We start from the raw sequence: 10099 nt of genomic DNA, 5'->3' as shown, positions 1-10099 counted from the left end.
ACATCAGTCCAGCAATCTGATGTTCGTTGTGGTTCTGGAAATATTTTCAACATGCTTAAAATCTTTGAGGTTCATGCTACACTTCCTGCAAGATTTGAGCTCCTCTACCACTACATCACTTCTGCTAGTATGCTGTTACTGCTCCGTTCACCTCTGCTGGCCAACAGTGCCCCCACCCTCCAACAGCGAATGTTGAACTATATCATATAGTAAGTCAGTGTATTGTCACTAAATGTAGAACTCCACCAGCACAATGTCACCCTTTGCTGAGCTACATCGACCTGGGTTGGAGACACGAAATTTGGAGCCCTGGAGAGTGCCTTCTCTGATGTTTTTTAAAGTTTAATTTAACCTTTATTTAACCAGGTTAGCCCCATTGAGATCGAGACCTCTTTTTGCAAAGGATACCTGGACAATTATACAGTTTCCGGTCTACCTAACCTGCATGTCTTTAAATGTGGAAGGACGCTGGAGCACCCAGAGGAAACCCACACAGACACAGGGAGAATATGCAAACTCCACACAGAAAGGCCACAGGTGGGAATTGAACCCATGACCTTCTTGCTGTGAGGCAACAGTGCTAACCACTAATCCACTATGCTGATCTGATTTTGCAGAGATTTGTGAGAATCTGCCACATCAGACAGTGTCAGCCAGTTCACATCATAGTGTGACTGGGCTCTGAGCAATCAGCATCAAAGTTCAGCTATCAGGATCAAACATCAGTAATCAGGATGAAATGCCGAGGTGTGTGTTCTTGTGAGTGCCCTTCTACTTTCTTCAGGGGAATTCCTAAGTGTTCCACATAGAGTACAAAATGTATGCAGTTAAATAAAATTGCATAAAGTGGACTACACTCTGGTGCCTCTGTAAAGTGATTCCATAAACCGTCATACTTCTGGATTTAACATCCTGCGTGAATTGAAAAGTTAACATTCTATTTCAAGGTTACAGATGAAGGATGTTCTCAAGCTTCTTGATGATATGTAGCTGCATTTACATTATACTGCGGGTTTTGCTTTTGTGTGATGTATTACTTTCACATACAGACTGAGATTTGCATGTGCGGTGGCAATCCATATTAGTCATCAATCTCGCAGGGTTTAGTGTCGCAATGCAATATGATCTGGAATCAATAGTTCAACGGGCTGTTGAAGATCACATTGACTGCAAATTGATATAATGCTCTTCAAATTCATTATTTATTACAGGTATTTCTATTTCACATACATGCAAAGCCTGAAGAAGTTTAATGATTAAAATCCAACAAACCGTTTTTGTTAGTCCAAAAACAGAAGTAGTTTTTCTTCCACTCAGATGTTTGATGTGTATAACTGACCCACTAGGTTGTTTGGATTGAGTTACAACACATATAACAGCTGTCCAGAAGTCACTATAGTGTACTATATTCAATTAATGGTGACACTGCTTTGTGAAGAAGGTTTTTCTAACTGTCACATTTTGGGAACACATAAGTTGTCCATTCACTCACTGAAAAAAGAACCAACTTTTAAAAAAAGTGTTAGAATTGGTAAAACCGGAATGTATTAAGTTGTTTGAACTTAAGTTCTAACTTACAAACTTAAATTCAAAGAACTTAATTCATTAAGTTATTTTAAACAAAATGAACTTAATTAATTACAAAACTTAAGTCATTACGTTGTTTGAACTTAAGTTCAAACTTAAGTTCAAACAACTTAATTCATTCAGTTTTACTAACTGTAACGCTTTTTTAAGTTGGTTCAACTATTCGCTTTTTTTCAGTGCTCTTTTTTAAAAACAAAATCATGTAGAAAGAAAAATGAGCAAACTTTGCATCAAAACTATAACCTCTATTTATTTTTACCCCAAAAGTCAGAATTCCTGATTCCTTAATCGTTGTTCATATGAAATGATAATGTTATATGACAGATTGGTTTGCTTTCAGCTTATAGTGAATTTTAAATTTGATAAGGTCACATAAGTAAACAAAGGATATGGATACTTGCTGGCCATGTGCTAATTTAGATTGAATTACTAAACGGTTGATATCTGACGTTCAGGTGACCGCTGACTGTCCTCCTGGCTGTCATTGGTTGGCCGTACTAAGGCACTCTTGGCATTTAAGGCACTTGAACTGGCGGATAAAGTGTATCAGTGACACCTTGGAAAGCGAACCAACAGCATGCACGAGAGCAAGATGCTGGTCAGCCTCCAGGCCCATTACAGTGAGTCATTAATCAGGCCCGTGCTGGTTGATCATTGCTACCGCTTACTTAGTTTTGAAAGGGAGGATTTATTTCATCCTGTCTGTGTGTACAGTCCTCTTTCTGACATTGCCAGTTGCTCTTCAGGTTTCCACGTGTGGGTGTATACTGTATAAGTACGTCTCCACGTGTGTGGTCGGGTGTCCGGTTGCACATTAACCTTGACCGTGGAGTTTTCTTGCTCTTCTCAGTGGTGCATTATTGCTGAGAGTTTCCATTGGAAACTTTTCATGCCAAAATAACATTCTTAATAAATCAGTTTTAATATTTGTATGACCATAGATAGAAATATATTATTATTATTATTATTATTTAACAATATGCACCTATACTTTGTTCATATTGCACTGTTAAATCTAATCACAACAAATCAAAAGACTTGTTTTTCCCATGAAGGAACTCCATTTGTGGTCAAGCAAAAACATACACATATACATTCACTCAGCAATAATCTACAATTCTCACAAAAGAATAAATATACAAGCTAAAAATAAAAAAAACTGGAGCAATAATAATAAACAAGAATAAATGCATGCTGAAATATATATATAAAAATCAAAAGCAGTGGTTTGTTGTGTGTGTAGAAAGAAAACTGGCTATAAAAGTGATGATTTGCTTTACTTTGTCCAGTTATTTACTGGCTTTAAAAATGGAGGGACCAACTGTAGTTCCTAAATGGTTACTGTAACATTTTTGTTAATCCTACCTTCAAATTAAAGGTGACAGTCTCCGCTGCAAACACATCTTAATTGTTTAATTTCAGCTTGATTACTATGGTCTGAAGAGACAACAAAATTATATCTCTGTCCAAATACTTATGAGCCTGACACTGTGTGTGTGTGTAAGTTCTCCAGAGGATGTGAGGCCCATCGGCCCAGTGCTTATCCACAGATACTATAGTGTGGAGAGGATGAGAAGCTAAGAGCCTCCTGACGCCAGTCCATCATCGGTTACATCTAGACGGCATATACTGTATATGTGCTGCCACTGAGTTGTTGGCACTTTCAAGTAAACAAGACAACAAAACAGAAAGGACAAGTAAAGGACCAAGACAACAATCGCATACAACAGATAAATTGCTGGCTGTGGCAATGGCTGCCTGACATCTTCCCATCAACATCTCTCAACAAACCTTGGTACTGTCAGACAAGTCAGGCAAGAAACCCAATTTATGTTTGCCCCACCAGGCCATCAGAGAAGTGTTCTTCATCCATCAGCAACGACAATACTTATCACATCAATCGGGATGAACTTTTCTGGAGAAACATGCACTGGTGTGCACCTCAGGCAGATGGAGATATGTGATCAGCCACGAGAAGTCAATGTATTGAGCCGCCTATACTGGGAAAAATAGGGCCATGTACTATATTCTGCCCGTCTTTCTGTATGTGAGCAGTTCTGGATTTTCGGACACAGAAACTGGTTTTTGTGTGGTCTTCATTTGGGTTTTAAAGTACTTGGTGTCAAAGTATTTGCAAGATACAAGCTTTGAAAGATGTTTTGGAATGCTTCTTTAGGGACTTAAGTGTGAAGCATAAACATGAAATAACAAAGAAAGGGTCTTCTGTTCTCTAATACCCTTCCCCCCCCCAAAAAAAAGAAAACAACCAAAGCAAATCACAGTAACCCCTGAGACGATGGTGATAGTGTTTAGGCTTTGGCTGGAAACACTTCTTTTGACCTTTGACCCCAATGAAATGGATTCATTGGGGTCAAAGGGGGGGGGGGGTGCTTGAGCCTATCCCAGCAGTCATAGAGCATGAGTCAGGGTACACCCTGGACAGGACGCTGCTCTATTGCAGGACCACAGGACCACGGCGTACCCAGAAAGTATTCACAGCACTTCACTTTTACCACATTTTGTTATGTTACAGCTTTTCTCAAAATGGATGAAATTATTATTTTTTCCTGATTCTACAGACAATAGTCCATAATGACAACTTTTTTTTTAATTTGCAAATTTGTTAAAAATTTAAAAAACTAAGAAATCACACGTACACAAGTATTCACAGCCTTTACCATGAAGTTCAAAATTGAACTCGGGTGCATCCTGTTTCCACTGATCATCCTTGAGATGTTTCTACAGCTTAATTGGAGTCCACCTGGGTTCATACAGTTCATTGAGCATGATTTGGAAAAGCAGATCTACAACCCCAATTCCAATGAAGTTGGGACATTGTGTAAAATGTAAATAAAAACAGAATACAACAATTTGCAAATCCTCTTCAGTATATATTCAAATGAATACACCACAGACAAGATATTCAATGTTCAAACTGATAAATGTGATTGTTTTGTGCAAATATTTGCTCATGTTGAAATGGATGCCTGCAACACATTTCAAAAAAGCTGGGACAGTGGTATGTTTACCACTGTGTTACATCACCTTTCCTTAAAACAACAGTCAATAAGCGCAACAGTCTAGGGCCTCCGTTGTCGTATTTTGAGCTTCATAATCCGCCACACATTGGCATTGTCTTGCTGAAATAAGCAGGGACGTCCCTGAAAAAGACGTTGCCTGGATGGCAGTATGTGTTGCTCCAAAACCTGGATGTACCTTTCAACATTGATGGTGCCATCACAGATGTGTAAGTTGCTCATGCCATGGGCACTAACATACCTCCATACCATCACAGATGTGGCTTTTGAACTTTGCACTGGTAACAATGTGGATGGTCTTTTTCCTCTTTTGTCCAGAGGACACAACTTCCATGATTTCCAAAAACAATTTGAAATGTGGACTCATCAGACCACAGCACACTTTTCCACTTTGCGTCTGTCCATTTCAAATGAGCTCGGCCCAGAGAACGCAACGGTGTTTCTGGATGTTGTTGATGTATGGGTTTTGCTTTGCATGAAAATTCAGTAAGGTAAATGTTATATATTATATTCCAGTTCTAAGGTGGAACTATGCTAGTATACTAAGGTATATCTAAATATCTAAAAAGGAAGAGTAAAATAGAAGAGTAGAAAAGAGTACAGTAGAACCACTTAGGTAGAGTGTTAGAGTTTTAACTTGCACTTGTAGATGTAGCAATGAACTGTGTTAACTGACAGTGGTTTTCTGAAGTGTTCCTGAGCCCACGCGGTAAGATCCTTTACACAATGTTGGTTTTTAATGTAGTGCCGCCTGAAGGATTAAAGGTCACAGGCATTCAGTGTTGGTTTTCGGCCTTGCCACTTACAGTACGTGCAGAAAGTTCTCTAGATTCTCTGAATCTTCTGATTATATTATGGACTGTAGATGATGGAATCCCTAATTCCTTGCAATTGAACATTGTTCTCAAACTGTTGGACTATTTTTTCATGCAGTTGCTCACAAAGTGGTGATCCACGCCCCATCTTTGCTTGTGAATGGCTGAGCCTTTTGGGGTGGTCCTTTTATACACAATCTTGACACTCACCTGTTTCCAGTTATGTGTTCTTTAGCATTCATCAACTCCCAGTCTTTTGTTGCCCCATCCCAACTTTGTTGAAACGTGTTGCAGGCATCCATTTCAAAATGAACAAATATTTGCACAAAAACAACAAAGTTTATCACTTTAAACATTAAATATCTTGTCTTTGTGGTGTATTCAATTGAATATAGGTTGAAGAGGATTTGCAAATCATTGCATTCTGTTTTTATTTACATTTTGCACAACATCCCAACTTCACTGGAATTGGGGTTGTACATATCTGTATAATATAAAAATATAGCCAGCAACACTCAAGTGTCCTTCTTAATAAACGTTTTAATGACTCACGGCAAGATGACAGGATCAGGATCACAGACGCGTTTCGACTAGGTCTTCATCAGTGTGACACACTGATGAAGACCTAGTCGTCTTGCCGTGAGTCATTAAAACTTTTATTAAGAAGGACACTTGAGTGTTGCTGACTTAGTTTTTGAGCCGTGCACCTCCACTCCTGGTCCCTGTGAGTGCTCGTTTTTTTCTTTGCTTTGGTTGTACATATCTGTCCCACATACATAAGGTCCCACAGTTGACAGTGCATGTCAGAGCACAAACCAACATGAAGTCAAAGGAATTGTCTGTAGACTTCCAAGACAAGATTGTCTCAAGGCACAAATCTGGGGAAGGATACAGAAACATTTCTGCTGCTTTGGAGGTCTCAATGAGCACAGTGGCTTCCATCATCTGTAAATGGAAGAAGTTGGGATTCACCAGGACTCTTCCTAGAGTTGGCCACCCGTCTAAACTGAGCAATCGGGGGAGAAGGGCCTTAATCAGGGAGGTGACCAAAAACCTGATGGTCACTCTGTCAGAGCTCCAGCATTCCTCTATGGAGAGAGGAAACCTTCCAGATGGACAACCATCTCTGCAAAAATCCATCAATCAGGCCTTTATGGTAGAGGTGCCAGACGTAAGCCACTCCTTAGTAAAAGGCACATGACAGCCCACCAGGAGTTTGCCAAAAGGCACCTGAAGGACTCTCAGACCATGAGAAACAAAACTATCTGGTCTGATGAGACAAAGAATGGCAGGCATCCCAACAGTGAAGCATGGTGGTGGCAGTATCATGTTGTGGGGATGTTTTTCAGGATTGATGGAGGGCTGAATAAAGCAATGTACAGAGACATCCTGGATGAAAACCTGCTCCAAAGTGCTTTTGACCTCAGACAGGGGTGACAGTTCATCTTTCAGCAGGACAACAACCCTAAGCACACAGCCAAGATATGAAAGGAGTGTCTTCACGACAACTCTATGAATGTCCTTGAGTGGCCCAGCCAGAGCCCAGACCTGAATCTAATTTAACATCACTGGAGACATCTGAAAATGTCTGTGCACCAACGCTCTCCATCCATCTTGATGGCACTTAAGAGGTGCTGCAAAGAGGAACGGGCAAAACTGCCCAAAGATAGGTGCGCCAAGCTTGTGGCTTGAATACTTATGTACATGTGATTTCTTAGTTGTTGTTTTGTTTTTTGTTGTTTTTTTATAAATTTGAAAAAAATTTAAAAAATCTTTTTTCATTTTGTCATTATTTGGTGTTGCGACTGGAATTTTGAGGGAAAAATGAATTAACTGTAACATAAAATGTGGAAAAAGTGAAGTGCTGTGAATACTTTCCGGATCCACTGAATAGACAAACAAGCACATTCACAACTGCACGCACACCTACGGTCAATTTTAAAGTTTCCAATTCACCTCACCTGCATGTCTTTGGATGTGGAACAAAGCCGAAGCACCTGGAAGTAACCCACGCAAACATGAGGAGAACATGAAACTCCACACAGAAAGGCCCCAAGTGGGAAGCGATCCCACCACCTTCTTGCTGTGAGGCAACAGTGTGTACCACTAAATCACCAATGAAATACACATATGCTGTTTTTAGTAACCACTGAGGCTGGAGAACAGAGTTATATGACACAGAGGACTGTCGTTTCCATTTACAAGACTGAAACTTTTTTTTTTCTGAAAATGACTGCAAATGCCTGTTTTAACCTTTAACCCAAATTAAATCACCTCAGTAACTACCAAAGCTAGACCACAGAGTATGGCCTTAATGTCATAGATGCCAAGTTTGTGTTTGATCCAATTTAACTTTTTTTAATTCGTGCAAATGTTCCATTAAAGAGATCAACTTATGTAAATACCTATTCTTCAAATTATGGTGATGTAATTCATAAGCAAAATTATTAATGTGACAACAAACTCACAACTATACAACCAGCTCAAAAATCTGCTTGGGGTGCGGATTGCAATAAAGCGGGTAGCTGACTGTTTAAAAAATGCCTGGTTCAAACATTAATATCTGTTTAGCTGCTAAGTGGACCTGCTTGATTATGGCAAACATCATAATCATTAAAGGTATAGTCAGTGATGCCGGTAACGCGGTAACAGGTAACAGTGATGCCGGTAACCGGCAACTTAGTAATGCGTTAACAGTCAGATCCCAACCAGTCAGATTACAGTAACACGTTACTGTAATCTGACCCCTATTTTTAGTAACGAGTAATCTAACGTGTTAATCTTCCCAAATCAATAATCAAATTAAAGATACTTCTCCAAGTCACTGTGCGTTACTATTATTTTTGCATTGTGGGTCGATTGCAGCAATAAACTTGTTCCGTGGGCAGGGGGTCGGGGGTCGACTGAACTGCCCACTTTAAGCATGCTGTGAGCTTTTCATCTGCGGTTTTCTGCAGCAGCTACGACTCGTCCTCACCTCTTAAAGCGCGGTGACAACAGCACACCTGCACTGAGCTTTACAAAGACATTTTATACTTTTTTCTCCTTTATTTAGAATTCTGAGCTGAGCCACTGTATCTGCTCATTAAAAACAGCTGATCCTCCGCGACGCGTCAACAACTAATGTATTTTCCACTCAAATGCACCTAAACTCTCTTTCTGAGGACCACATGATGTGAAAACGCAATAAAACTTTCTTACCTGTACATCTGGTCATGTTTTCTGCATAAATAAATGTTATCCATTCTTTGTGCTCAAACACCAAAGCAGGGGCGAATCCAGATGGAAAGGGGGCATGGGGCAAGGATGTGCCCCCCCAACACCCCTAGATTAAAGGTCCAGTTTTGAAGCCTTTTTTTTTTTTACTACAACTACTAATACTACTTATAATAATAATAATTTTGACAAGTAAAATGTTTAGAGAGAACTTAAATGTTAGAAAAATGTTAGAAAGAATTTAATAGTTGCATTATAAACAATGTAGGTTAGAAAGTTTTACTGTTACAGTGCTGTCAACAGTTAAATATGAGGTCAAGAACGAGGTCTTTATTGTACTTTTTATAAAACAAGTATTTGTTTTCATTGAAGTCAAGAAAGGGTGACTAAAGTGAGTTTTGGCAAAACAGGTATCATTGTCATGTTGAGGTGGCAGAGGGTTGTTGTTGGCAGCTGGGGAAAGTAACTAAAAAAGTAACTAGTAATCTAACTTATACTCAACAAAAATATAAACGCAACACTTTTGGTTTTGCTCCCATTTTGTATGAGATGAACTCAAAGATCTAAAACTTTTTCCACATACACAATATCACCATTTCCCTCAAATATTGTTCACAAACCAGTCTAAATCTGTGATAGTGAGCACTTCTCCTTTGCTGAGATAATCCATCCCACCTCACAGGTGTGCCATACCAAGATGCTGATTAGACACCATGATTAGTGCACAGGTGTGCCTTAGACTGCCCACAATAAAAGGCCACTCTGAAAGGTGCAGTTTTATCACACGGCACAATGCCACAGATGTCGCAAGATTTGAGGGAGCATGCTATTGGCATGCTGACAGCAGGAATGTCAACCAGAGCTGTTGCTTGTGTATTGAATGTTCATGTCTCTACCATAAGCCGTCTCCAAAGGCGTTTCAGAGAATTTGGCAGTACATCCAACCAGTCTCACAACCGCAGACCACGTGTAACCACACCAGCCCAGGACCTCCACATCCAGCATGTTCACCTCCAAGATCATCTGAGACCAGCCACTCGGACAGCTGCTGAAACAATCGGTTTGCATAACCAAAGAATTTCTGCACAAACTGTCAGAAACCGTCTCAGGGAAGCTCATCTGCATGCTCGTCGTCCTCATCGGGGTCTTGACCTGACTCCAGTTCGTCGTCGTAACCGACTTGAGTGGGCAAATGCTCACATTCGCTGGTGTTTGGCACGTTGGAGAGGTGTTCTCTTCACGGATGATGCAAAGGAGATGTGTTGCACTGCATGAGGCAAATGGTGGTCACACCAGATACTGACTGGTATCCCCCCATGAAACAAAACTGCACCTTTCAGAGTGGCCTTTTATTGTGGACAGTCTAAGGCACACCTGTGCACTAATCATGGTGTCTAATCAGCATCTTGGTATGGCACACCTGTGAGGTGGGATGGATTATCT

This window comes from Thalassophryne amazonica, chromosome 9 (genome assembly GCF_902500255.1).
Source record: "Thalassophryne amazonica chromosome 9, fThaAma1.1, whole genome shotgun sequence".
Lineage (NCBI taxonomy): Eukaryota > Metazoa > Chordata > Actinopteri > Batrachoidiformes > Batrachoididae > Thalassophryne > Thalassophryne amazonica.
Note: the sequence above shows the minus strand (reverse complement) of the source record.